General features: G+C 38.0%; 1 protein-coding gene across 3 annotated transcripts in view; it reads left to right on the top strand.

Moving 5' to 3' along the window:
* Window positions 1-2519: 2519 nt before the first annotated feature.
* Window positions 2520-27442, top strand: part of LOC126106504 (uncharacterized) — a 148636-nt gene continuing 123713 nt past the window's right edge. Inside the window, exon 1 of one of the 3 annotated variants that reach the window (XM_049912823.1) lies at window positions 2520-2620. The gene's annotated coding sequence lies outside the window, so the exon portion shown is untranslated. Of the gene's footprint in view, window positions 2621-2692; window positions 2762-2971; window positions 3145-27442 lie in introns of those variants that run through there. The other 2 variants (XM_049912824.1, XM_049912822.1) reach the window with 2 other exon arrangements.

Raw genomic sequence — 27442 nt, forward strand, 5'->3', positions numbered from 1 at the left:
ATGGTTTGGGTGGCATTTCTTTTCAGAGCAGGACCCCTTTGGTTGTCATCTGTGACATCCTTACAGCACAGAGCTTCGTCGACGATATTGTAAGCCCTGTTTTGTTGCCCTTCATAGCATGCCATCCTGAGGTTACATTTCAGCAATATAATTGCCCAGCCACACAGGACAAACGTTTCTACTGCTTCTCTTCATGCTCATCAACTTGCTTGACCAGCAAGGTTGTCAGATATCTCACCAATACAGAACGTCTGGAGCATTATGGGCAGAGACCTCCAAACAATTCGGGATTCTGACGATCTAACCCGCCAATTGGACAGAATTTTGCATGATATCACCCAGGAGGACATCCAAAAACCCTATCAATCAATATCAAGCCGAGAATCTGCTTACGTAAGGACCAGACGTGGACCAGTACATTTTTGAGTTGTTCAATTTGTGAAGCTCTTTCTCTTGAATAAATCAACCCATTTTTCTTAAATCATAGCCATTGTTTGCACATGTGCATCACAGCTACCGATTTTCGCCCCATTCAGATAATTTCTTCATGGTATGCCTTCTTTTTTATTGTTTTTAGAGTGTACTTGCTAAGAAGTGGCCCTCTAGGTTACAGTAAGTAATTTCGTCAGATTTTCATCCATGCTCAGTTAATACTAACTCAGTTAACTAACTAACTAATATTCATTTACAAAGGGCTGCAACACATTGAGCTTATTTTTAAGTTACTGTGTATTTAGGTTCATAAGTACATAAGTTTTGTGTCACTTTTTGTTGGTCACTGTGATTGTCTTCCTTTATAAAGCGCTGAACTGGTTCACTTACGTAAGTATTGGGTCCAGGCGTCAAGGGAGAGTTTATTTCTCTTTGGCCATTGTGAATTTCTGGAGCTCCAACTTATATTCTGTCCGCCCAGCTATCATAGGAGATGCTGAAATGTCTGCCATCTCTGTACAAAATGCTGATGTGTCTACCATCTCTGGTGTTGCAGAAACTGGAAGTGTGTAGTCTACAACATTTGACTTAGTAAATGTACCTGAAGAGTGTGTGGAATGTAAGAACTTTGTTCTCCAGTGTTACCTCCAGTTGATCTGTCACCTTCATACTATTCATAATACTTTTTACCTTAATTATTTGTTTGTAACGTCGCCTTTCTTGAAGTTTCTTGATGAAGTGGACCTGCTAAGCAGGACCACAAAAATATTGTGATTGGTTTTTTGACTATACTTTTGCTGTAGACTGATCTTCCTATACCTTTGCTCATCACTTACCTGTCGACATCACTATGGTTGTACTACTTGGTCACTTTCATCTGGATGCTTCCTTTTAAGTGATACTGCAGGTTATAGTTGCTTCTTTTCAGAGATGACTTCGACCATAGTTATTGCCATTTCTTCTTTTTCCTGTAGCATTTATGGAGTCTGTGAGAAGTATACTGGTCTATGTTCTCAGGGCGTCTTAAAAATTGAGTGTCTTAGTAAGATTCCATTATTTTGGCTGTTTTCTTGTTTGTTCCCATGGTTTCATCTCTGATGCAATACTAGTTTTCAGCAGCGTATCTGTAGGGTATCCCAACTGTGATTACATTTGTGTGTTGACAGTTCATTAATGTTGATGTTAGAGTATCTATAGTTATGCCTTTTTGGCTACATCATTTGTTCTTTTTCAGTTGACAGCAGTAGTTTCCCTCAACAACGTCACCGTCAAATCTTTGTTTCTGAGAAACTTTGATGGCAACTTGAATGGTGTCCCGTTTACGACTTGTGTGAATGCCACCATTTGAAATGCACTGTGGAATTTTTTGACACCGCGTGACGTGACGTGATGTGGCGACAAGCTTGAATTGGCCTTAAAAACTTTTCACTGTTTGAACAAAACTGTTATAAAAAGGAATACATTTCGAGTAATACTGTAACTTATAGTGGTACGCATAAATTTAACTTTATAAAACAAAAACAAAGTGTAAATATACTAATACCCAGATATAACCTAATTTAAAACACATGTAGTCTCTATTGTGGTAACATATTGTGTGACTCAAAATATCCGTATGATATTGTGTTTCTTACCTTGTCTTATATTACAATTGCATTCAAAATACAGAATGTACTGTATGAAACCAAAATAAAAATGAGATCAACTAAAACTCTATCTGGAGCAAAGATGGATGGGGGAGCAAAAGCTTTTTGTTTAGTTTCAGCATCCCGGTAAATTGTAGGTTCTTAGAGGAACACAAGTAGTTTACAGCAAATCGTAGTTAATTATTAATGCAATTGTCTTATCTTGGTCCACTCTTATTCCCGAAGGTTCTCGTGGTTCACTTCACACCAAACGAGGGGCGTAAGAAGCTATGAAATAGAAACAGTTAGAATGACTGAAGTCGCTGGAAGCGATCCTAAACCTACGACATAAAGTAGCTAAAGCATTATGTGTATTTAGTAGAGGTGGGCTAATATATTTCAGGAAACGTCGACGCAAACAATCGAAAGAATATTCGATAGTATAATCAGTAGCAGAGATGACGATTGTAGAAATGTATTTCGCGGCTAGTGTTATCAATGGTTTGTTCAAAATGCGCTGAAGTATGCAGTAAAAAATAACTGGTGAAACTTTATGGCCTGAGGTAGGAAATTGTAATTTATGGTCTAAACTGTTTAAGATGTAATAAAAACTTTATATGACATAGAACGATCGTGAATTTATTGGTGCCAGAAGCCGTAATTTAATTTGGTGTCATGTTCTACAGCAGTGTCGGGTGAGAAAGGTAATTCGATTCTGTAAGTTTTAAATTAATTGTTAACCTACGCGCGTGACCGTATTAAAATTGATTTGTATCCAGTGTTTTAACACGTGATTTTATGTGTTGAGATGCGCAAACAAATGTGCGCACTATCAGTAATGTTTGGATTAGTTCATTGCGGTGCGCGGAGGATAGGACGCAGTGTTGTATTTGTGTTGAGTGGGTGGTATAGAATTTATGTTTGATTCGAGCATGAGGTGTAAAAATTTATTTTTAATTCATTTATTGGAAAATTGTAATCGTGAACCTTACGTACGCAGCAACGAATTGGATGCAGCGATGTAGCTGAAGACTGTCAAAAGGACAAGCCGGCGTTTGTTTATTGAGCGATGGATGTTTCTGTTAAGGTTAGTTGCCCCTATCAGGATATTTGTAAGTTGTGTTTAACTTCACTATAGAATCCAAACGGTGTGAGAAAATGTACTCTATCACATCGTACGTGTATTTTATATTGCAGATTTGAGGGAAACATAATGGTTCATCCTTTTAATGTTATGCATCATTGTAATGTATGTAGCAGATTAAACGACAGTTTTAGGGAATAAGAGAAACGCATGTGAATATATGTTGAAAAGTTAGTGCAATATCAAGAACTTCTGATTACTGCTGGTATTTGATCTGGTTTGTGTTGTGCCGAATTTTGCGTCAGATGAAAGACTGTGTGGAATGCTGTTAATTTGTTTGTGTACCATGGTTAAAGCACCTAATTGACATTTGTTATTCATTAGTGAATAAACATACGCCGTGCTACCACGGTAATTGAAGGTGAGGCAATCTTCATAGGTAAAGCTATAGAATTTCGCCTCTGTGAGAAATACCACTCAGTTTGTCAGGTGAGCAGAGAGGTTTAAAAAGAATTCTGTTAAGAATTAATAGTTTTGGTAGTTTTCAGTTATCTAATAATGATTGCAGAATTGCTATAGACATACTCATTAAACTCTTATGTGGATGTCCAGTGGTAAAATTGGTACTGCTTTAGATTACTCTTCCTCATTAATCTAAGGAGTAGGCTACATAGTTACAATACTTAAATTGTTTTAATCATTAATATCTGTCCCTCCCCCTCACCTCCCTCACTTCCCAGAATAGATGGTGATTAAAGCCATTTAGGCCTACATGAATTAATGTTGTTTGAATCTGACCTGTTACATTGTAGTCCTAAAGTTATTTTGACTTTGGTAGATTATGGAAGAGAAAATCCCGTGGGTGAGCAGGCCATGTCATACTCATCGTAAAATGTCAAGGATTCTTCTGCAGCCTTTCTCAGTAGTATTCTGGTATATCTAGGAAACTGAAATCTTTTGGCTGTCAGTGTCAAATCTACTTACAAAATATGGTTTTAGCTTATTCTGCTAACTAACATAGGGGTACATTTATGATTATTTACTCCTAAATTTGCAGTTTATGTTTAGATCATGGATCGTGTGTAAATAGCATGTTCTGCTGTTTCTCGAATTTAAAATAAATGAGAGTAACAGATTTCCCATCCCTTGATTTACACAGTAATTTCCTACAGCTGAACTGAAGTGCCTTTGAAATGTGTGTTGTTCAAAAACCTCGATAAGCTTCATTGCTGTTACCACAGTGTTATAACATATTTTATACAAATTTCATATGGACACAAGAAAGGGGAGGGCACTGAAGTGACCAAAATGTGGTTGTCTTGGATCATTGTTCACCCAGAATATTGCTTCAGAAATGGTTGTAAAATGGAAGATATGCCTAAATTGAAGATGTGGATGGTAATCTCAGCACTATAACTTCAGGAAATGGGATACACAGTGCAATTACTAACTTTTGACCTACTACCCAGTTCTCCATAGAAATTTTGGGTTGACCAAAGCATACGATCCCACCTGTCGGCTTTGACCCGTGACATAAGGCTATTTTTTGTACACATGACACAAGGTGCATTATCACTGGCTGAATTAAGTAAATGATATTTTATATCATGTTTTAGGGGGAGATTCAGTTGATCATTTTAACAGAAACTCCTAAATTTAATATTTTATGTTAATTTGTAACTAGAATTAGCACTGTAATATGGTAATGTAAAGTCATTTACTGTATTTGCAATGCACTTCTTTGAGTTCTTTCCACATCCCAGTGACCACCCTTCATAGAACCTATGGAAAGTAATGTAAATTCAAAGCCAATAGGCTTATTTTTATCTAGAGTAAAACACTGCTGCATGGAGCCTATTTTCCCTAGTTCTGTTCCATCTGACATTCATCACAATGATGGGTCATTTCATGTCAATTGAGTTAAAAAAAAAAAAAAAGAGGGTGGGGGGATTTTCTCTTCACCATCTTAGATATTGGAAAAACCTAGCTCATTAGTTCACCTTACAGAGATAAGATATGCATACCAAATTTTAGCGTGTTATATTTCTGCTTCTTTTCCACATTTTACAGTTAGAAAATTTTGATTTTTTTTGACATAGTGATGGTGCAAAATTACAGTTGCTAAGTATAAATAAAAATAATAATTCAAACAGTGGAAAGTCCAGGATGGAATAACAACAATATGGAGAAGATAGATTGCTACTCACCACTTAGAGAAGGCATCGAGTCGTAGACAGGCACAATAAACAGGACTGTTAAAGTACTTAATCTTTTCGACAAAGTCCCTCTTCTGAAATAGAAAAAGGCACATGTGCAACACTAAATACCACATAAAGGGATAGGATAATTGCCAAAATATTTTTACAAAATATATTTGAAGGCATGGACTATCAAATGAAAAACTAAAATTTGGGATTTTTGTTCTTTTGTGATTTTTTTTTTCCCCTATAGAACCAATTATTTACAACTTTTTTCTGTTGTTAGTCTTACTGCCCATCTTAATAAATAATATCTTATTTAACACCCAAGGAAAAAGAGGTAATGTAAATTATGTAGTCCCAGAGAAAGTGCAAATGTTTTAGTTTTCTGGGTTATGAAATATTTAAATACTACTTTCAGTGAAGCAGGGTACTCACCTATGAAATTAAAGGATCTTAATGAAAACTGTAAAAAGGGGTGTATAAAAGTTAAATTTTTAAAGTCAGGAGAAGATGTAAAAAAGAAAATAAAAATTGCTTTAGACATTGAAGTGTCAGAAAATATTAGCTTTGGGAATACTGCAGAAGAGAAAGCTCTGTATATGGACTTGATGCTTTATAACATTAGGAACAATTTACACCAAGCTACAAAGAAGAGCAATATAAGTTGCCGAGTATACAAACATTATTACTTCACAAAATACACTAGTTTGTATATTTTTAAGTTTCTGATTACTCAATTCAGCAAAGGTTGGACCTGTACTTCATCATTTATGGGAGTACAGCAGGTATTGTAGCCAATACTGAATGCTTTGCCCACTTTACTTTGCTTTGTGTTGTGTAGTGCACACTCTTTTCTGCTTCTGAAATGAGTGAAGAACCTACTACAGGTCCAGAGCTACTCCTACCACCTCAAAAAGGATCTGCAGACCCTCTGACCATATGTCATCTGTATTTCATATTTCTCATGTCTCGTACGTTCCAGTGCCCTCAACCTCACATGTACCTTTGTGTCATGGATACAGTTACTGCAGAAGGCCACAAATGTGTCAAAACAGAGAGCAGACATCCGTTGTTCTGTGGATAAGCTTATAGTTGCAGTGATTAGAAAGTATCGTCATATGCTACATCCTTCAACGAGTAACATGATTAGATAAGGAGTAAAATAGTGATTGATTCCAACTGTGAGTAATTTTGTGAAGTGTAGTATTTACATTTCTCAACATTTAAAACAAGTAGCTAATCTTTGCACCACTTTGAAATCTTGTCAAGGTCTGCCTCCCTCCTCCCCGCAACCCTTGAGCTGGTGCCTATGTGTAATGTGCGACAGTCACAATGTACCGTTCCAGTGTTTTGCAATTGTAAGCCTTTACCTGTTGCTTCATTGCAGCTTCCGCTAACAATGGTAAGTTGTATTGTCATACATTCAAGTAAGTAGCAATAATATAAAATACGCTGTGAGCTAGGTGAAGAAATAATTTACGATCTGTGCATGATAATGACCCCTATTCTGAGCTGGCATAATCCCACACTGAACAAAATTAGCAATCAAATAACTGTTTGGTGGCGATGTATTGCAGTTGCACTGTTTAATGCTTTGAGTGGGCTATTGGTGTACGGTGACACTTGTATGAGGCAGCAGAGTGATGTAATGGAGGTTTATTTAATTATTGTTTAAGTAAACAGTGATGTAGGTTTATTTTATTGTTCTTTAGCTAAGATTAAGTTGTAATTTTGCTCATGCTTATTTATCTTTGTTACATAAAGACAGCTATTAGTTATTGCTGTTGTTGTTGTTTTATCCACCTGTCTATCACATTTACAAGGATATAGGATGTCTTATGCTGCTACAGAAAAAAATTAATGAATAACTACAATCATTTAAATTACTTCAGATTAGTTTTTGACAAGAATAGGACAACCAGTTGGCCATGACCTTATATTAGACACCAACCCAGCATTTGCCTGAATTACTATAGAGAAACCAAGGAAAATTAAATCATGGGTACTGGATGGAGACTGCAGCCTCCATCCTCCCAGAAATGAGTCTAGTCTGTTTAAAACAGTGTAACTTCATATGTTTGACCCTTAGTGTAAAGGATTGTTTTGCAAAGATGTTATTGGGTTGTGTGTGCATGACCAACGCTCTCCCCTCCCACCCTCTGTCCAACCGAAACATTGGTTGGGATGACCCTGAGCTGTAGCATAATATGAGGTGTAGGAAGGTCAAAAGGTGATAATTTGTCTGAGAGTTGGCGAAGCAATTGATTGTGAATGTGAAGTATAGGTTATGTTAACAGATTGGTATGGAGTGTATTTTGATGTTCATTGTTGTGCCATATTCCCAGTATTCTCACAGAGGTGGTAAGATGGCAACTTAAGAATTTAGTCATGTTCGGTACATGTATAACTATACGTCTAAATAGGACTGCCAGATAGCACTGTCCTAACTCTAACCTTCTTGAGAAATTCAGGGTGTGTACCCAGTCATTATTCGGGCACCAGTTTCCCTTTTAGAGACCACCTACTCAGTGAAGAGTTGACCTACAGATCTCAATTTTTTTATGCCTCTAATATGTAGGCCACATAAATTTATATAATATGTAAGAAGATTTCTTAAGAAAAATGAACTTTTTCAATGTTGTGCTGTAAATTTTTCGCTGAAATGTTTATGTATCTGGTAGCAATCTTTGGTGCAGATAAAAATATCCTAAGTCACTTTATTCATTGACAAAGAATAAAATAAAAATGCCACTTACAAATACCATCCACATTTGTCACTACAGGGAATTGGTAAACAAGACCCATATGTAGTCCTTGAGACATTTGTGGTTGACCTGTAAACAATTATCAATCATTTTTTGTAGTATATTGTATTTCACTGTTAAATGTCTTTTCAGTGAGAAGAATTACAAGAGACTGCTTGGATGCTCAAATGTGGTGATTATATCTTTATTCTGTTACTATAAATTAAACGGACAACTTCGGTGAAAAAAAAGAAATATTCAAGCAGCAATAAGAGACAATAACTTTTTTACATACATAGCAGTATATGTAGATATATAAACATTGTGCAAAGAACAGTTTCATAAACAAATGAAAATATAGAAAAGAAATTGTTTTTAAAACTCTTCCATCTTGCATGTAGGCTAACTTTGTTTGCCTTGACATCTTGATCCAAAAACAAAATGAGTTCACTTAAAGGCAAGATATGCAATTTTTTCTGAGCACTTAGTGTCAAGTTTATACAACTGTGCACCAGGACTTTGTAGTCATGGGACCTCTACGTTACATATAACATTGGAGAAAGGGGCCCAAACAGCATCTTTCCTATTCTGCCATCAAAGGAATTCTGATTCACCAGGAGACATGTAGTTAAACTCAGCATCTTTAAATTCATGTGATACCTGGAACTTGTGTCCTATGTATCAGTTTTCATCATATCTGAAAGCAATGTACAGCCTGACTTGCAGCTGTTCCAGTGAAGTATTCATGACCTGCCATTGCAACAACACTCTAATTTGCATCTGGTGAGTCTTCATTAAAAAAGTGTTAGTGGCAATGACTAAAGATGCATAGTGCAATAGTGTTACTGGAACTGCCCTCATTGTACTGTACCTGTGTTCAAAGAAACCTTCATACAATTTGCTCTGCTGCGAAGAAACAAAAAATATAATGCCCTGTATTTTGTGGAGTGCCCATGTGAACAGTGCAGCCTTTTTGCCCATGTAATAGAGCCCCTCACTCAGAAATTGTAGAGTTCAACTTGCGTTGAATGGACAGATGTATTATCACTTCCTCAACATTCATGGAGCACTGTCAGTGTAGCATATACTGTTGGAGTCACAGAGTAAATGATACATGTACCAAGAAAACTTAGGCTGTAATGTTTTAATTGTTTCTCTTGTACTCTAGAGTGATTAAAAGATGTTACCTGAAATTGTGAAATGACATAGTGATGTTTTACGAATTTTTTAAGACTTTGTGCAAGGTAGGAAAGAGTATGTTTCTGCCATGGCAAATAACAAGAAGATTCTTGTGCGGAAAAGACTTACTTTAATTAATCTGAAAGACTTGTACCCAAGATACTGTATGAAATACAGGGGGTTAAACAAATTCTGTGAAGGTTTCTTGGAACCCGGGTCAGTACAATTAAGGCTGTTCCAGGAACTCTATCACACCATGTATTTATAGTTATTGTTACTAACATGTTTCTAATTATGGGACTTAACAGCTGCAAATGGGAGCACTGTTGCTATAGAAGGTCATGAAAATGCTTTGTGGGAACATCTGGAAGTCGAAAGCGTGCGATACTACTTGGAGACACAATATTCTCGCACTACTTCATCAAGGGGGCTTTTGTGAGCTCCTCCCCATCTTCTTACATTCTTTACTGTCTAAGCAGTTTTTTAGGACCTAAGTTGGTGGCACACTGTCAAGTCAATTGGAGCAGGAGAATGGTGTCCCTTGGGCAGTGTTTTAAGTGTTACCCTCTTTGCCATAGCTGTAAACTGTAAGGAATCCTGTACAGTGTTCCCTATTTGTGGACAGTTTTGCTGTTTTCTGTTCCTCCTCCAGTGTTGGAACAACGAGCCCATCAGTCGCAACTTAAATTGCGGAGGTTAGAGGAGTGGGATGCAAAGACGAGTTTTCAGTTTTGTGCAGATTGTGTGTGTGTGTGTGTGTGTGTGTGTGTGTGTGTGTGTGTGTGTTCATTTTAATCATTCTATTGATATTTTTAATGTATCTGACTTGGATATTAGGGCACCATTCTACAATTTAGAGACTCAGTGAGGTTTCTGGGCCTTATTTTTTTGCTCCAAATTGTTGTGGTTGCTACCCCTGAGAGACCTGAAAGCCAGAACCCTCAAGGCACTGAACGTCAAGTGTCTTATCCACAGATTGTGGGGAGCGGACAGGGTTAGTCTGCTCCAGTTTTATAGGACTTTCATGTTTTTGCAGCCGGACTATGGAAGCACAGTGTATTGGTAGGTGAGGCCACCTTATTTGAAGATCATTGACGCTGTCCATCATGAGGGGATTTGGCTGACTACGGTTGCTTGTAGGATGAATCCAATGCCTGCATACTATACTGTTGCTCATCCTCCTCCGGAATGCCTTTTCTACAACCGTACATGAGCTGCAATGCTATGTGGGATCCACATGCAGCATGTGGTGGAGTCATTCAGTGTGGAACAAGTACAACCCCAACTCCAGGGTTTTAACCATCTGCCGCCCTGGTTACTGTGGAGGCCCAGAATACTTTCTGATTTGGTGCAGTACAGCTTCTGTTTTTAATGCGGTATTTTCTGACATTTTAAATGAGCACTACAACTATGTAGCTGTCCTTACAAATAGTCTAAACAGGGGCCATCAGTTGGTCACTCTTTCTCTTCCCATGATTGTGTCCTCTAGGTCCGACTGCCTCAAGACTTTACTGTCTTCAATGCAGAATTATATGCAATCTTGCAGGCACTGGAGCAGATGAGACATTCTTCCAGTGCTAAAATTCTTGTCTGTTCCAAGTGCTAAATTTCTTGTCTGTTCCAGTTCTCTGAGTGCTCTGCAGTCTCTATGACATTTCTACCCAGTAAAGTAATCCAGAATCCAGGCTGTCTTCCTCCAACTACAACTACTGGGGGAGATGGTGTCTTTCTGCTGGGCACCAGGGCACATGCGTATTGTGGAGAATGAAAGGGTGGATCTAGCGGCCCAAGGAGGTGTGTTGTGATTTTAAGCTATTTCAGCATGCCACCCACCTGCATGCTCGTAAACTGACAAAACGTCCAGGAGAGCGGTATGCTGACCACAAACCCCTGTATATCCTCATCCAGTGAAGTCTGTGGGCTGAGGATGCCATGGTGACCAGTCGGTGGTAGTTGGGCCTTTTCAGATGGTGCTAGTTTAGTTATCCATCTACATGCTATAGCCTCACTGTTGAGCTCAAGAGTCTTGCATTGGTGTGAGGATGGACAGATAATAAACTCCGTCTAGCAGAGACCACAATGTGATAGTGGCCATGTCAATGGTACGAGATCCTCCTTAATTGTGTTTACATGGACCACAGGTCTATAACACATGGCTTCTTGCTCTGGCGAGAGGACCCTCCAGTGTGTGATGCTTGTGGTGTACAGATAACTGTGTTCAACATTTTATTGGTCTTTGTGTTGTTTTCTGACCAGCGGCCGCAATAGGCTTGCTGATAGTTCAAACCAATATCATAAGCGTTTTAAGGTTTTGTGAGTTGTCTTCAATTTTTTCCAAAGATTGAATGGCTTACCCATATTTTTGTGAGTAGTCAGCCAATCACATTTGCCTATGCCTTTCTTTTAGCTCCTTTGTCACTTTACTTGTGTTTTAATCTCATGTATAGCTTATTTTACTCTTTCTTCATTGTTTTAGCGCATGGGAGAGGGAGAGTGAGTGAGTGGAGGATAGAACAATTTTCACAATTTTAGCCACATTCATTTATTTTGATGAGTTTAAGGCTGCTGTTCGGTGCCCTCGAGTAAAAAAAAAAATTCACACACACACACACACACACACACACACACACACACACACACACACACACAAAGTTGAGCTGTTTGTGGCTTTCAAATACAACGAAAACTGGTATATAGTACACATTTCCCGGGTATCACATGAATTTAGAGATGTTGTTTGCTGCTGAATCACACTTCCTTTCATGGCATAATAGAAAAGATGCTGCCTAGGCCCCCTACTCAAATGTTGTATGTTGAGTGGATGTCCCAGCATCATACAGTCACAGTGCACAATTGTGTAAACTTGACAGTAAGTCCTCTCACCTTTAAGTGAAATTGTTTGGTGTTTGGATTAAGATGTTGAGGGAAACAAAGTTTTAGCAAGATATAATTTTTTATTTATATTTTAACTTGTTTATGAAAACGTTCTTTGCAGAATGTTTGTATCTATATATGCCGGTATATATGTAAATAGTTATTAATGTTTCTCATTAATGCTTGAATCCTTCCTTCCTTTGTTTCGTTGAAAAGACATTTAACAGTGAAATGCAACATGTACATTAATAAAAATATTGATAACTGTTTTCAACTCGCACCTGATCACATTTCTGACCTACATGTCAATCACAAATATTTTAGGGACAGTTTTTCAAGGAATACATATGGTTTTTATTTCAAAATTCCCTGTTATTTTTATTGTGGATGGTACGTGTAAGTGACATTTTTATTTTATTTTTTGCCAATGAATAAAGTGAGTTAGGATATTTTTCTTTGCACCTAAGGTTGTTCCCAGATATGTCAACTTTTCAACGAAAATTGTAATTGAAATTCAACTGTCTACATACTACCCCAGGACTTTGAATTTCATCAAATTTTATATTTTTCCTCAATAGAGCCTCCTTTTAGTGAAGATCAGAAATACTATTGGCAACGCCAAATGCTTTCTTTTATTATTTATACTTAGTACTAGGAGTAAAGAAATACAGGGCACAAGCTGAGCTCTGTACTGTTTCCCTGTGCATAATTGCAATCTTTTAAAAAAAAAATCACAGATTTAAAGCACAGAATGGAAAAAGTGCATTTTTCATAAAAAATCTGAAGGATGTATGCTTCTTCATATACATCAGCTTAATGGCCTACACTCTAAGTGCATAAAAAATTGAGGCCTGCAGGTCAACTGAGTAATATGTCTCTGAAAAAGGGGAAATTGCTACCTGACTAATAACCAGGTACTCACCCTTGAGCCTTCAAACCTAAATTTCTCAAAAAATGTATAGCTAGGGTGGTGCTATTTAGCAGTTTTACTGTTAAAACATGAAGGTATACATGTAGGAAATATGACTAATTTCTAAAAGAGTCACCTTAGGATCTACGAAGCTGTGTTACTAATTACATAGGAACAGCACATCTAAATAAAGTGTTCAAGGCATTCCCTATAATGAGTCGAAGAAGAAAAAAGTGTATTTAAGGTTTGTCGCATTCACCTCAACACTTGAACAGAAATGTTAATATGTGGACAACCACTGCGACACAGTTGAAATGCAAAACACAGATAGCAAAATCATTGTGGATGACAATACTTCGTACATAAGTGTGAACGTACCATGGACTGATGAAAGTGCAGAAATTCACACGAAGGATCAGGTCTTTGTTGACATCAGCAAGATTCAAGCAACTGTGACGCGCGAGTTGAACATCATCCAAAAGGAATACTTTCCTGACAGTTTCTTGTGGTTCTGTGAATGTACTGTAATCATTTAGGCGGAGACTGTGTAGAGTACCTGGAGCTTAAAAACGACCATCTTAACCTTTGTATAGTTTTTATTTATCTTCTCTTTTGAGATTATGGGATATATAACGCACAAACAATGGAAACTGCAAAGTTGTACACTAGGTACTTCCATCGAAGATTTTCATTCATGTTAAAAGATAGTGCTACATTGTTCCTTCATTTTACATTACTAGCCACCAGGCTTGATACAAGTACACATTCTTTTGTGATGTAACATTACACATACATTTAGCTGACATTAGCGCCTTGCTGACGGGTGATCAGTTTCCATCTTTTCCATCTTTTGTACCACCACATTTGCGTATGCCTATCTGAACTGTGATCCAGTTCTAAATAACCTCATCATGAACAGATTGTTAATCTCTAATTGTCCTCCCAGAATCGGCTTGGAAGTTGATCACTTATTTGAAGCAAAAAATTACTTTAAACACTTTTCTTGTATTGATATTGTGATACAATTGCAGAAACTATGCTAGCTTGAAACTATGCTAGCTTTCAGAACTTTGTTCCTTTCCAGAGAGGAAAGGTAAGATAGGTCACAGGTGCCGGGAAGAAGTTTGTCTCCTCTCGTCCTCACAACACTTTGATCTGTCTCATCCTGGGCTCCAAGTGACCTCCCTTATTAACCCTCCACAACCTGTCCTGACATCCTGTAAACTTTTATCTGTGTCTAGTGGCAGCACTAAAAATTTCCCTCACTGAACATTCACTGGTCAGGTACTTTATCTCACAATTTTATACACTTTTGAAATGAATATTGCTCTTGAAATAATTTATTTAAAAGAAATGGCATCTTCATTCTTAGTACTGGCACTTAGTAAAATATTGTGGAACTCTGTGAATTGTATTATAATAGATTAGAGCTATTTGTGGTTTTGTAATTTCCACTTTTCTTTACATCTATGTGTATACCTTACCATTCACTCTCAAGTGAAATGCAGTAAATACTCAGTTCTGTAAAGAATCAAACATCCAAGTATAAAGCAACTTAAGATTACTTATGTTAACTGAATCTTCCATCGGTTTTTGGTAGAACAATGTCTGAAGATGGTCTTCGAAGCTGAAAACCTGTTGACACAGTAAAAGTAATTGTCAGTAGATGGCCTTGTAAGCTGGAAACCAGTAACACTGTAACAATAGTACTGTAGAACAAAAGTACACCAGCATTTTTCATTTATTAAGATTACTTTACAGATCAGTTAATGTTGTAAATATGTGGCATTAAGTTAGTAAGGGAGATGGAGTTTAGATAAGGTTTGAAATTAGGTTTAAGCTTGTTGCAAATTGCCAAGTGATATCATTATCCAACACTGGATGAATACAGTCTATAATTCGCATGAGCTGTGAGTTATGCTGTCTCAAGGCTTATACACATTTTCTTACAGCAATAGTCTCTGTACTGTGTTAAACCTTTCGCATAAGATTATATCTTTTAATGGGTAGATCATGACAGCATTTTCAATTCAGTCAGAAATTATATGAAATTAAAAGTCAGTGCCCAAACACCATATTATATAGGGTTACAAATTTGCAATAAAATAAAAGGCAGAAATTATTTAATATGGAGTTAGGTTCACTGAAAAAGATTACTCTGTAGCAATCTGTTGGAAAAGTGTCACTATTCTTTGAGGACAGTTTTACAGTTTGACCAAGGAAATTATACATTTACTTTCGCATACTGAAAAGTGTAGTATGTAATTGTTTAGCAATATTTCAGAAGTGTGCATAAAATATTGTAAACATCCTGATATTCTCAAATATATCAAATCAACAATGATTTGAAATTGTATGTTATGGGATGAATTTGCCTATCTCAAAAATAAAATTTTTGTTGCCCCTGGAAGAACTTAAGCAGCCTGTAACTGGGACTGTGGACCATTAACCATGAACCATGTTAGTCGGTTAATAATATAGATTCCTAGAGTCATCACTTGCAGTTGGTTCGTGAATCTTTATAGTAAACTTTTATAGGATCATTTGCATCCATCTTAAAGTGCCCACCAGTAGTCAAATATTCCTGCCACCACTCATGCCGCCCTTCTTTGTACATATTTAATATTCCCTGTTGGTCCTATATGAGCCTCACATACACGAGAAATATTCTAGAGCAAGTCATACTGTGTTATAAGCAATGGCATTTCCCTAATATTCTACTAGTCATCTAAAGTCTGCTATTTGTTTTACCTGTTACTAGACTTGTGTGATATATTCATTTTATTGCCTACAAATTGTTAAACCCCGGTATTTTTATGGGTTAATAGATTCGAATCGTGACCCATTGATATTATAGTTTTTAAGGTATTTTGTTCAGGATAGGGGTGGTATGGTTTGGAATCTTAAAGGGTGAGCAGGTGATAAATACTAACAGTCATAGTCCAGTTAATTGCATATACGTTTATTCTTCCAATGATATGAATATACACGCATGTGATAAAGGCCTTGGCAGTCTACCAACTTCAACCTGTTGCAGACGTCACTGGTGGCGACAATAGCACGCAGATCACAGACAGCTTTGATTCCACATGGAGACCTTTTATTCGATGCCAATGGCTTCACATGGAGTCAGCTGATGCGGGAATGTGCATAGTGATTGCTGCAAGTCAAGCACTCGCACGCCATATTCCCATGGTCTTTTAAGGTCCTTAAGATACTACAGTTTTTCATTATGTGAAGTGTAAAATTTTATAATTTCGAATATTTAAGGGAAATTCCCAAACTTTGTACCATTTTGAAATCTTGTCTGTGTTGGAGATTTGTGCAGCTTTATTCAGACAGTACTTAATTATAGATAACTGCATAGTCTGTGAAAAGTCTGAAGTTGACACCATGCAGTCCGGCGACACCACCATGGTGTCGTGCGCGAAATAGCACTCAGGGGCCAGCGACACCATAATGTTGTCGTGTGCATAGTATCATGCAGTGGCTGGCAACAGCACTTCAGTATCTTTTGCTTTCTGTTGGTGTTTTGTTTAGCTAACAAATAAATTACACATGTCAACAAATTTTTTGTTTTTATGAGTACTTGTGCCATTTCATCACGGCAGACGAAAGAGACGATAAGATTATTTGCGATGAATGCGCGGACGTCTTGTCTGACATTCCGGACGACTTGGCCGATTAGGAAGAAGACATTGGATATCAAAGAAATGAAAGTGAAGCAGAATTGTTGGAAGATAGTGAAATACGTCCAAGAAGAATTCGGTGAACTCTACAGTTGCCAACTGACTCGGATGAATCAGACGAAGAAGACAGTGCACAGTGGTCAGACTTTGATTTGCTGAAGACGAGACAGACTTAGAAAATGGTTTGGGCTTGCTATCCTTAGGGGAATTAAGGGAAAAAAAAAAGGAAAAGCAAGGATCGATGATCATTGGACAACGAATCTGATGATAGACACGCCAATATTTTTCAAAACAGTGCCCTGCAACCGATTCAGACAAATGTTATCATTTTTACATTTTTCTGACAACAACAATAAGCCAGATAATGCTTACCAGCTTTTCAAAGTGCAATTGGTAATTGATTGTTTTTCCAAAAAAGTTTAAAGAGATTCTTAATCCAAGTCAAAACATATCAGTTGATGAAGGAACAGTACCGTGGTGAGGACAGTTAAATTTTAAAGTTTACAATTTGTTGAAATTGCAAAATATGGCCTACTCATTCGGATGCTGCACGGTTTGAGTATGGGATACATTTCCACATTCAAGATATATTCCGGCGCTGGACAGCTTTTAACAAAAACAGTGATGGAACTATTGACACCTTCTTATGGAAAATGGTATCACCTCTATATGGATGATTATTATAACAGTGTAGAACTTACAGAGAAGTTACTTGAAAAGAAAATTCGAGTTTGTGGAACGGTACAGCAAAATAGAGGATTTCCAAAAAAATTAAAGTGCGCAAAAATCAATGTGTTTGAAGCTTGTCGTCAACAGAAAGGTGAAGTAGTCGCACAGGTGTGGAGAGCTTCAGGAGCTAAAATGATATGAATGATCTCTACTATACATTATGCTGCTTTGACTGACACTCAAAGAAAATGTAGAAAATCCAATCACACTATAAAAAACCCTGAAAGTATATTACACTACAACAAATACATGAAAGGAGTGGATCGGGCAGACCAATATTTGAGTTATTACCTTATATAAAGAAAAATTAGGAAATGGTCAAAAAAGGTTTGCATCTACCTCTTTAATTGTACATTATTTAATGCTTTCCGCACATGTCAATATTTCAATACAGAACACAAAGAGTCTACAATTTCACGAGATTTACTGAGTGTGTCTGATTCGTGGAGGAAAGACCGTGTACCTGCTTCTTAGCAAAACTTGGAGGTTGCTACTACATCACGTACATCTCATGGTTCAGTTGACAGACTTTCCGGTCACATAAAGCAACACAACCTAATACTTATGAAGAAACTGACATGTATGTTCCAAAAACAAAAAAGAACAACAAACAACTTAATCTGCAAGTCTTGTGGAGTAGGGTTACATCTTGGAGACTGTTTTGCTGTGTATCATATGAAAGAGAAATACTAAGTACCAAAGACAAAGCAAATAAACAAATATATGAAACAAACAAATTTTTTATTTATTTACATATGTATATCTTCGAAATTTCATTTAAGTAGGAGAACAGGGTTGAGAACTTATGAGAACTAACAATGAGATTAGTAAAGCTTAACAGTTTAATGTCAATGTCAAGAACGGCCCACGACAAGCCAAGTAATCCGAATTAGCACTGCCGGTGCCAACTGAGTAAATTTGCACAAGACATGTGGATGGCGAAGTGTTAATATTGTCTGCAAGATTATTATGAAACATGAACAGCAATGGTCCCAACACATTTCCCATGGGCTCACCAGAAGCTATTTCTGCAACTGATGATAACTCTTCATCCGTGATAAAGTGCTGCTTTCTCCCTACCACAGAATATTTATATTGTTTTGTTATTGATATGAACTGATCAGCACAGTAACAGTAACCCAAACTACATATTTGCCATTGATACATAATCAGTGACTCAATTTAACAACGGAAATGTATTTGCAAATCCATGCCAATCACCATGGATTACCAAAACATTGATTATTTGATACCCATTACGAGTTTTCTTCCATGACCTAATGAAAGGTATGGGCAAAGGAAATCTGGTATACAGAGAATTTTTTGTGTTCCAAAAAGCAGAATTTTTTGAGTTCCAAAAAGCATTTTACCTGATAGCTCACAAACGTTTACTAGAAAACAAAGATTATGTAGGTTACCAAACAAATTTGTGGTTTAGTTGAAGATTTCTGGGTAACTTTCCTGATTGAAGAGCGGCCTGTCCAATATACTTTTATCACATGCAATTATTATTTTTCATCCCTTGTTTCAATAGTACTTTCGGGGCCTCAATTTTACCAGTTCTACATACTACCCCCAGTTGATCAGATTTCTGGCTGAATTCTCTAAATCGAAAGGGACTGATGACCTTCCTGTTTAGCCTCTTTAACTCCTGAATCAGTCAATAAGCCCTGCACATTGAGACGCAGGTAGAGTTCACTCACGTCAACATGGCCTCTATGTGGAAGCACATTCTAGTTCTTAGTCTGGGCGAATCTGTCGCGAAGGGCAAAGGGCAGTCACCTCAGTTTTCTGTCGCCTGTAGAGCTGTGAACTTCATCCTTTATGAACGAAATAGCCCTTATCCACTTTGGCATGGACAGTGACCAACTCGGAGCAATGTGGAAAGAAAGGTGTGCAGGTATTGAGTGCTGTGCAATCTTTCTCAAGTGGTTTTGAAGAAACTGTTCAGTGCCCTGGATTCCTGAGCTGGAGACTGCTAAGCACCACCAGTCCCCTGTTACTGTAACCCCCCTGCATGCTTCAGCGACCACTGTGCTTTGCGGCGGTGAAATGTTGTGTGAGAACAGGGGCTTTGGCTTCACCACAGGGATCACTAGGAAGGTATACAGCTTTTTTAAAAAAAACCTCAACCTCAAAGTGTGCCATGTGCTGAAGATGTGAATGGCTCTTGAGATAAGTCTCTAGCAGGCAACGTCTGGTGCACCTGCCATTCCTCAGTTGTATAAGGCTTGCTCAGGCATGCAGGGCTCTGCCTGGGTCAACATTTGTTTCCCTAGTGCGTCATGGGACCCCTATGGCAAGATCTTGTCAAAGAGAGGTCGGTTGGTCAGTCCTCCTGAGAACAAGTTTCAGAATCATAGTAACATGGAACTGGTGTGCCATAACACTTTCATTGTAATCAAGAGAATGGAGGGAGTCTTTGGGAAGGCCTTCCCTTTCTATATTCTCAAGGCATTGGAGGGTATTGCTGGGTCCATAAAAAGTGGCAAACACCATAGTGGAACACTTGTAGTTGAAACTGTTAATTCAAACCAAGTATCTAAGCTTCTGGGATGCATGGCCTTAGGTGACTAACCAGTTGAGGCTGAGTTGCATAACATCCTTAAGTAAAGGTGCGGTTACTTGCTCTGATATAAAGGAGGTGGACCCTGCAGAGTTACATGAAGAATGGAAAAATATGGTTGTCATGGAAGTGCTGAACGATATGAGGAGAGTCAATGGCGCATGGAAAAATCTGCAACATTTTTTTCTAACATTTAGTATTCCAGAATTTCCTGAACACATCCTTGCAGGCTATGTCCATCTGAAGGTTCACCTATTTGTTTCTAACCTAATGCGATGCTGCAAATGTCAAAGATTTGCCACACCACTATGGGATGCAATGGGAGGGAATGTGTGGAAATTGTGGAGGCTCAGCTCACAAATCGGGCAATTTTTGTACACTTAATCTGAAATGTATAAACTGCTCCAGGGATCAGCCATTATGGAGCAGAAAGTGTGAGGTTTACTACGAGGGAAAGAAAATTTCAGTCACGAGACGTATACTCTATGATGAAGCTAAAAAATCGTTTAAAGCAATGGGATCTCTGGTCTTTTCTACTTCTTTTGCATCGGCCCTAAGAAGCCAATCGCCAACTAGTATGGTTCCGTACAAACTCAGACCCCAGATCAAGTACATGGGCATACGCTTGTCGGTGTACCTGTGGGGGAAACGCTACACCTGAACCATAAATAATTAGAAGCTGTCAGCGATGGGCTTACCACCTAAGCCACATACTATTGCCCACCATCAGAAGCCTACTAAACCATCCCCTCTATCCAACCAACTCCTCCTGTAAGTAAGGAAAAAAGTTCTTCAAAAAGTAGTTCAGAGTTGAAGAAAGTGGCAGTTAAACCTGTGTATCAGTGAGCTCTCTCCCTCTCAGATGGGGATTGTGCTCTTGAGGATATGGACTTTAATTGTAGGAAACGGCAAAAAAAAAGGTTCAAATGGCTCTGAGCACTATGGGAATTAACACCGGAGGTCACCAGTCCCCTAGGACTTAGAACTACTTAAACCTAACTAACCTAAGGACATCACACACATCCATGCCTGAGGCAGGATTCGAACCTGTGACCGTAGCAGCAGCGCGGTTCCATGCTGAAGCGTCTAGAACCGCTCGGCCACTCTGGCCGGCAAATGGCTAACATTTCCCCTGACCTCCTGGGTAAATCACCTCTCCCGTGGGTGAAGTACAAGACCAACCACCACTAATCAATGGCTCTCACAGGGACTTCTGCATTGCAGTGAAATTTAAATGGTTACGGATATCACATTTGGAGGAATTAAAACTTCTCGTCCATGAGAAACCATTCTGCATCTGCCTACAAGAAACTCATTTTAGTCACAGACACACCTGCATTATGGGGTTACCACCCATACAGGAAGTATGATATTACTGGAGACTGGACTAAAGGTGCAGCGGCTGTTTTCATTAATGACAGATGCCACTCCTGTCCTGTCACTCTTACCATGGCCATAAAAGCAGTTGCTATGAAAGTTCTAGCACCATTGAACATCACACTGTGTTCTTTGTATCTTCCACCTTGTGATGCAGATGCAATGACGGAACTCTTCCAGGCACTCCCATGCCCATTCCTCCTTGTGGGGGACTTCAGTGCACACAATGTGCTGTGGGTCTTAGCTACCACTTGCTCCATGGGTTGAATGATTGGGCGACTTGTCCGTTTGGAAAATATCTGTTTTGAACTCGGGTCAGATGACACAATTTTCTACAGCTACAGCATCTTTTTGAGCCATTGACATTTGTTTTTGCTCCCCAACTACTGCGGACTCAGTTTAGTGGGAAGTGGCTATAGATTTACATTCTAGTGACCACTTCCCAGTGTGGATCCATCTGCCAACTTGGACGGTGGTCCACAAAAGACCATGAAGATGGATGGTACAAAGGGAAAATTGGCTACAGGACAGTCGACAGGCTACTTTTGAACAAAAGGACTGTGCACAGAAGACGGTGTCCCATATCACTTGTTAGATCCAACGGGCTGCTGCAGATTTCATTCCCCGGTCTAGTAACCAGCTCAGACGAAGGCCTGTAATGATGACTGTCACTCTGTGGAACTTCAAACAACATCCAACTACAGAAAACCTTCATGCTTTAAGATCTGCTAGAGCACATGCAAGGTGAGTGGTAAAAGAGTGGAAGAGGGATTCATTGAAGGAATTCACAACTTCCATTAATCTGTCAACTTCTACTGCACAAGTTTGTGAATCAATAATGCTGATGTCAGGCAAAGGCAATACACATCCCCTTACAGCCATGTCAAGAAATGGGGCCTTGATGGACATGCCTGAAGATATGATTCAGGTATTACCTGAAAACTTTTCACAGTCACTGCATCATCCAGACAAGCTCCTGCATTTCAGGTGTTCCATAGGCTTGCGGAGATGAGGAAGCTTTATTTCTTCTCGCATAGTGAGGAAGTATACAACCTTCTATTCTCCGTGTGGGTACTGGAATCAGCTCTGTTCGTGGCCAGACACACTGCTCCAGGACCTGATGAGATTCATTATGCCATGCTTTGCCCTGAAGCGAAAGAACAGCTCCTCTCTTGTTTCAGTCTGGTTTGGTTTGATGAACAGTATCCCATGATTTGAAAGGAGGCAATGTTAATTCCATCATTGAAACCAGGCAAGGGACCATAACACCACTAACAGTTACCAGAGTGGAACCCTTACCAGTTGTAAGGGTACAGCTTTTGAACACATGGTCAGCCACCGCCACCTCTGGCTGCTGGAATCCCGAGGTCACCTCAGCCGCTCCCAGTGCAGTTTCAGATGCTTCTGTTCCACCCTTGACAACTTAATTCTACTGGGGGCAATGATACAGGGGCTCTTTTTATTCCGAAACCCTTTGGTTTGTCTGTTTCTTGACCTCGAAGAAGCATGCGACACTACATGGAGGTACAACGCCATTTGCCAACATCATGAATGGGGACTACGTGGACATCTGCCACTTATTATCCAATCCTTTCTCGAGGACCAGTGTTTTTGGTATCACATTGACGGTGCCTTGTGTGACAGCTATGTTCCAGGGAATGAAGTCCCCACAAGGCAGTTTACTCACTGTCACATTGCTTTCCATTGCTACCAATGACATTTCTTCCACAGTCAGGAGCCCAATCAAATGATCTTTGTTTGTGGATGACTTCACACTCTTATGGAAAGAATGTCTGGATGACTCGGAAATGCAAAAGATGGTGACAGTCCATGTGGATGTAAGAAACTAACTGTGATTTCATCCTTCTCCTGATTTTTTTCAAGTACACAGGGTAACCACCAGTGTCCATTATAATCACAAGCAACATATCCTTTTATGTCTTTGAACGGTATTGTATCAGAAACTGTCACCAGTTCAATTTTACTATCATCAGAGTTTGAATACACTTTTGTTATTATTTTGTCCTTGCTAAAAGGAATAAAAGTGTAAAGTTTTTGTGTCCCTACAATTTTGCAGTATTTCTCCAATCTCTCCATAAGTTTCATTTCTTCATTTTTGTGATCTTCTTTAGTTGGATACTTGAAGTTTATTCCTTCTATGTTATCCTTGGCTAACATATAAAGTTGTTTTGGAGTCATTTGATCACTGTATGGCCGTTGCAGACTTGCTCGAGCTGCAAGTCTCTTAACTGTTCCACCAACACCATCACTAGCTCTCTTCCCATGCGAGGTGGCTGAAAAATGCCATTCAGCTTCATGATGGCACAGGTTGATAAAGTTTTTCCTATTTTTATAATGAGTTGCTGCTCCATCAGAGAAATAATATATTTTTCTTGGTTTTCTACAGAATTTAACAGTCAGGAAGTCCATCAAGTAAGATTGGAGCAAATGCACAGCAACAGTGTCATGTGTTAGGCATTCTGATATGATTACAAGACGTGTGTGCTCGAGTTTGTTCCCATCCTTGTAATAAACAACAATGGGATGAATCGTTGCTTGCATGTTTGTCTAGTGATAGCCTTGAACTTCATCCTGGATGACAAAGGAGTAATTCTCAGAAAAGTCACAGATCGATAAGACTTCGCCATCTTTTAAGTCAATTTCTCAGTCTCATTTGGAAGGTTGATTGTTGACTAGCAACAAATGAATGTCGTTTAAGCGATTTTAATTTATCAAAAAAACAAATCAATAAAGTTGTCAGATGATTTTATGATTGTTTCTAGAGATGTGTGATCAACCCATTGCTGATAAGTTATATTATCAATATCATTAGTATTCAACAACTCTTGTAAATGTTTCTGGGCAGAATTTACATTCACCAAAATGACAAGCAGGTAATAGCGGATTACATACAACTCTTGCAATGCAGTCTTTGTAAGTTTTTATTGGATTATCTTCATCCTTTATCAGCTGAAGAATGTTGCGTCCAGTCAGCATGAGTTTGAAGTTTTGATGGGTAGTACACACACAGACACTATGTGTACCACAACTTCCAGCTAAAACACAATTTTTGGGACGTAGGTCTGCAAACTTCAAAAATCCATTGTCGAGCTCTGGATGGTTGTCTTTAAAGTTTGTGTAAATTTCTTTCAAATTACTTAAAACTAGCCGTTTTTGTTCTTGCAGTTTTTCTCTGTTATCTCTCACAAGCACAAAACCTTTTTTCCCAGGCATTGCCCTGCTTATCTCATCAGAACAATAAAAGTTTCTAACAAAATCAGCAGTTGTTTGATCAAGAGTCTTGCCACGTTTTGGGTTTGGTGAAGACAAAATTCCCTTGGCTTTCACCAAATCTTTTAGTCTTTGGGCCATGCAATTTTTTACGTTAAATTCATCTTGAAGCATCTTAACACTCCAGCTTTTAGGTAGAATGGTAAGAATTTCCATCTGTTTACTTCGAGATGTACATATACGAAATTTATCTTTTAGCTGACTAATCATCTCAGATTCTGCACCATCATGTACCTCTTCTTCTTTTTCGGAAGGAAGCAATAATACCTTTGTTTGAATTGTTGAAGTTAATTTAAGTAGTTTTTCCTTAGGATATTTTGCTTCACACAGTCATTTCTTCTTAATTGGCGATTCACCAACGAACTGCAAAGAAGTGTTCAACCTTTCTAAGGCCTCACTTGCTTCAATGTCTTGTACGTCACTATCACATAAAACCTTTTCACTTTCTTGTATCACCACAGAATACAGTAGATCATCATTATTTTTGGTGCTAGACGTATCACAAATTTCTGCTTGTGCAATTTTTTTATGGCACTTGTCACACACTTTTTGATTTAAAGTTAAGAAAGGTTTTCTTGCTATCATCCATTGTGAAACAGGCCGTAAGTTTTTCTTGTGGTTATTGTGGCCCTTTTCATTAAATGGATTACAGCACAAAGCTGAAATTTTAGGCATTTTATAATTCTCAAGTGAACAAACTAATTTTAAAAAATATTTTTGAAGTTGAATTCCCCAGGTTTCTATATTAAATACTACACAATATTATTTCTGTATTCTTTCACTTCCTGTTAAAAAATATTTCATTATGTTAATAGTATGCAAACATTAACTGGTTGTAGGCATACAAACTTAGACTCTTGTGAGGTTTGTACAAAAGTACCTTTAAGCTAAATTCAAAACACATTTCAGAGTTAATCACATAATTTCACTACAGCTGCCTCACAACAAAAGAATGTGTGGGTCACTTTCAACAATAGGTGAAAATTGCTGACAATATTAACCAGAGATAAAATACTGAATAGTTTGCAGCATTTTATATATAATCTTTAAAATGAGAGCTAGCTTCCTTTTTTCCTTTTTTTCCCGTGGTTTTACAGCTGTTAATAAATAGTTAGCACTAAAATTTAATAAGCAGTTATTTGTTTCAAAAGTACAATTTGTGTACCATGTAACAAAATCTAACACTATAATATTTTCACGTGTAGCAAAATAATAGAAATTCATCTATCTGACTGTGGAGAATCGTGGTAAACATAAAATTGCTTTTGATAGTGATCCCACGCTCATCCCAAGTTGAAACTTTCAGAATATGTAGATGTAAAGTGTATCTTTCACATATATTTTTTTGAGTATTTTAAAAATACAGTTTTTCAAAATTTGATAAATTCAACAATGTTGTTTTTTATAAACAAAGAAAACTAATGATGTTTGGTATCATATAAAAGCTCTTTAAAAGAGCTTTCCAATGAAGTAAATTTTATTGTTCTAGCTTAATTAGAACATGAGTTATAAAGAAAACAACATTGTTCTGCGAGTCACAAATTTGTCATTTTTTTTTTTTTTTTTTCAATTTTTGAAAGTCCATTACTCGGTAACTTTTTATCAGAAAAATGTGAAAAATTAATTTGTGGTACTATTTATGAGTATTATAGGCATACTTAATTTCGTTTAAATCAAAGAGGATAAGGTTGAAAACGATGGTTTCACTTATTGATTTGATGTGGAATGACCCATATTAAGGCATTTGTGTGATCATGTTTAGATTATGGCAGTATGGTCTATGAATCACTCTGTATTTCCTACCTCAAGATGTTAGACCCTTTCTGCCATGAGAGCATAGAGATATTGACTGGAGCCATTCGGACCAATCCATTTCAGAATTTGTGTGCAGAGGCTGATGAACCACTATTCATTGGATCGATGGACACTGAAAATCTCAGCATCACCTAAGTCATTGACATTTAATGCAGTGCTCCAACCCAACTTTGAACAGCTGTTCAGGAATCAGCCCCATGCGACCAAGCCATTCAGGATACGTGCTACTGACTGCCTTAAGAATCTGGACCTATCAGTCCTCCAAATACACAACCAAGGTTGGAATGCTTTGCCACTTTGGTGTCTTCATAGGCCCAAAATTATTTTAAGCTTGACTCGGTGTGAGAAAACTTGTACTCCAGATTATGTTTTTATAACTTTGTTTTCGTACATTTTAAGTACATACTATAGTCTTATCATTGTTTATACAGATTGATCCCAGCAAGAGAATGTCCTCGCTTGTTCTGTTGTTTTGCCTGATAGGGTTTTAAAGTGCACTGTAAGATCTCCCTTTGCTTCTGCTAATGTTTATTGTTGTAGATTTTGGCTAGTCGGTGCTGCAATTTGGAAACGGAAAGCTTTCTGACATATTGTGTAATAAATTCCGCCATAAATGCCATAAAGCAGCAGCGCAATTAAGATATGGAACAAAAGTTACTAAAATAGTGAACCAGACTGGCTGAAGAATAAGAGAGAATGTACATTCGCGATAAAATCAGACTAAAAATAAAAAATAATCCTATGTTTCTCAAATATTTATACTGGTTAGTTACGTGTGCCTATGTGAAACTCAGGAACGCACACGTTATTCAGAGGCATGCACGTCCGCAGCTGATGGTCTAGTGGCTAGTGTTGCTGCCTTGGATCATGGTTCCCTAGTTAGATTCCCAGCTGGGTTGGGGATTTTCTCTGCTCAGGGACTGGGT

Source organism: Schistocerca cancellata, chromosome 10 (genome assembly GCF_023864275.1).
Source record: "Schistocerca cancellata isolate TAMUIC-IGC-003103 chromosome 10, iqSchCanc2.1, whole genome shotgun sequence".
Lineage (NCBI taxonomy): Eukaryota > Metazoa > Arthropoda > Insecta > Orthoptera > Acrididae > Schistocerca > Schistocerca cancellata.